At 41.3% G+C, this 3,069-nt stretch overlaps 1 non-coding gene across 1 annotated transcript; it reads right to left on the bottom strand.

Moving 5' to 3' along the window:
• Nucleotides 1-1,758: 1,758 nt before the first annotated feature.
• Nucleotides 1,759-1,865, bottom strand: LOC114895112. The gene has a single exon (XR_003793421.1). It is a non-coding gene; the product is annotated as a U6 spliceosomal RNA (small nuclear RNA).
• Between the last annotated feature and the right edge of the window lie 1,204 nt (nt 1,866-3,069).

Here is a 3,069-nt window from a genome sequence, read left to right as displayed (position 1 = left end):
CAGTACCCCTACTGTGACCTCCCAGGGATGCCCACAGAAAGGTCTTGGGTTCTGGTTAAGGACAAGGCAGATTCTCTGCCTCTGACCCCTCCACCTACCCCTCATACCCCCTGCCATTCCGTCTGGGCTCACAGCAGGCAGTTGGCACGTTTGCTCACAATCAATGGGTAAAAGTGCAAAAGAGAAATCTATATCGTATCTAGGAGGATTTCCCATCACTTGCAGAGAAAGTAAGCTATCTGCCATTTGTTATCACTGGCTTTGTGAACAAATTCCTGTTGACTAGGTCCAAAACAGAATTGCCTCATGCAATCTTCATTTCACCTTTCTTCTAAGTTTGAGAGGTTAGAAAGACGGACACTGTATTTTCCAGGCTTCTTTGCTGTTGGAGGTAAGGGATGAAAATTAGGTTCTGCAAATTGGATTGACTCACATGATATCCGGATCCTAGGAGCTCGGTGAAGGCCGTCTTCCCATACACTCTGTTGGTAAGCCAGGGGGCTCTGCAGCACCTCCCCAGTATACTTTCTCGTAGGTTCTCAGGGTAGAAACACCAGTGGCTTGTTGATTTGGGGAGAACTCCAGGGGTGGTCTCTGAGGAGGTAGTTCTTCTGGTGGGTCAGATCTACAGTGTTCTGACAACCAAGATCCTGGAAGTCCAGCCTAGAACTGCTCCGTTAGGATCCACAGTGACTGTGTAAGCACCTAAGACCCTATATTAAACCCCTTCCTGCCTAAAATTTGCAGGGTGGCTTCTGTTCTTACATCAAACTCTAAAGGATAGAACAATAAAGAGTGTCAGGGATTCACCTTTAAATGTCTTGATCAGGTTTAAAAATGCCAGTTTCACTGAAGAATGACCTCGAAGAAGCAGAAACTATTAATTTTATTATTTACTCTTAAATAAATGTCTTTAAAGTTTTCTGCACGATGAAATGAGAGGTAGGCACAAAGCACTTCTGCATGGCAGACTGTGTTTGTCTAGAGGAAAAACACTTGTAAGGTTGAGTTGTGAGATGAACTAGTTACTTTTTCATGAAACCTCATTTTTACTCTAAGTAACAACTGACAGATAAAGCAAGGTTATTCAGATTTGGGTATTGGCAGATATTTTCTCAAAAATGCACAAAATAGGGGCTTCCCTGGTGGCGCAGTGGTTGAGAGTCCGCCTGCGGATGCAGGGGATACAGGTTCGTGCCCCGGTCCGGGAAGATCCCACATGCCGCGGAGCGGCTAGGCCCGTGAGCCATGGCCGCTGAGCCTGTGCATCCGTAGCCTGTGCTCCGCAACGGGAGAGGCCACAACAGTGAGAGGCCCTTGTACCCCCCCCCCCAAAAAATGCACAAAATAAATCTGTCATTGCAAGGAAAACCACTTGGTAATTGTTGCCAATGACAGAATTTGAACTTCAAAGCAAAAATTTAAATTTTGGGAAACGTGTGTCCACCACAGTGGGCTTGACATTTTCTCAACTTAAAGACTTTCTTTCTTTTTTTGATGTTCTAGTCTTTTATTGGATGAATGTTGATAACAGTAATTTAAAGAATTGTAAGCCCTTTCTAAATACATTGAATAGACATTTGCAGTTTGCTGTGAGGAGAAGAAGAAATGAGTAAGGTCATTGTTTTTGAGAAGTTTATAATCTAAGAGGGGAGGTACGTACTATACATTATGTAAACATGAGGACTGAGTAACCGTGATGTACAGTGGAACTTGATAAGTAGTGTAGAACAATGTCTGGGGAGTTGAGAGTGGCAGAAAAATATAGAACGCTTCACGAATTTGCGTGTCATCCTTGCACAGGGGCCATGCTAACCTTATCTGTGTCGTTCCAGTTTTAGTATATGTGCTGCCAAAGTGGGCACTAAAGACTTTTCTGATGACATTGGTGGTGAAATTACTAAATACATTTCTTCCTATTGTAGGATGTAATGGAATATGTTAAAACCTGGGAGGTCTACATAACTCAGCAGCCAGTGCTTTCCAAATGGTCAAGGGATAATGTTACAAAGCCATGCACGGATAAAGATCCATTCAAAGTGCAATAGAGACCAACAGGTTTTAATGTAACAGAGAAGGAGAAGTTCACTGATGTGTTTTCAGATTTCACAGAGCAACTAAACTTTAAGAACTGTCACTTGTCAAATTTCAATGTAGCATCAGAGAAGAATATACACGATTATTTGAAAAGCCTATGTGTCTGTGAGGGTGGATTTCTTCATGTACTTCAACCAGAGCAATGTCTTGAAATAGATTGAATGTAGAAGTGGATGTGAGAATCTAGATGTCTTTTATTAAGTTCTATACTAGATATACAACAATTTAAAACAAGGCAATTATTCTCACCAATTTTCTGGTTTGGAAAACAATGATACTTTTCATAAAAATACGTTATTTATGTTAATATATAATGCGTTTATTATTGCTATTTTAATACATAAAGAAATATTAACATTTTTTGTTTTCAATTTATAATACTATAAATATTGAGTCTCATTATGGATCTTCAGTAATTTGGAGGTGTAAAGGGGTCCTATGAACAAAAACCTTGAGAACTACGGTTTTAGTGTGCGATTCAATACCACATGTCACCAGGAGGTGGCGCCACGAACATACAGTGCACGCTCCCCAGCCCTGGCTTAAATTTAAGGCTTCGAGGATGGTCCCAAACCTGCTGGGAGGAAACAAGCACAATTTAGTGGCAGCACCTCCATTAGTGAGTGCTGGCCCATTTGCACCCGACCTTGAGGCTGGAAAGCATCTCTGGATTCCCAGCTGTTAAACGAGATCAGACTTTTTTCTCTGAAGGAAACCCTTCTACTTCTCTGGCCACTCTTTGCACCAAGAGAACAATTTCTTACTGTGAACATCAAGTTACTGTGAGACTTGGCCCTGGCTTTATCCTTCACTGTCTGCAAACTCAATTTCTCTCACTAAATTTACAGAAGTGGTTCTCTGCACGATAACTCACAATTCTGTAGCTATCATATACATAGAAATGCCAATTTCCTAGTATCATGAAAAATTATATGATAGAGTATATATTCATGCAGTGTGTTCCTTGGGAAA

The sequence above is a fragment of the Monodon monoceros genome, unplaced genomic scaffold (genome assembly GCF_005190385.1).
Source record: "Monodon monoceros isolate NGI ecotype Baffin Bay Population unplaced genomic scaffold, NGI_Narwhal_1 Super_Scaffold_13, whole genome shotgun sequence".
Classification (NCBI taxonomy): Eukaryota; Metazoa; Chordata; class Mammalia; order Artiodactyla; family Monodontidae; genus Monodon; species Monodon monoceros.
This window is presented reverse-complemented; position numbering and strand designations above follow the sequence as displayed.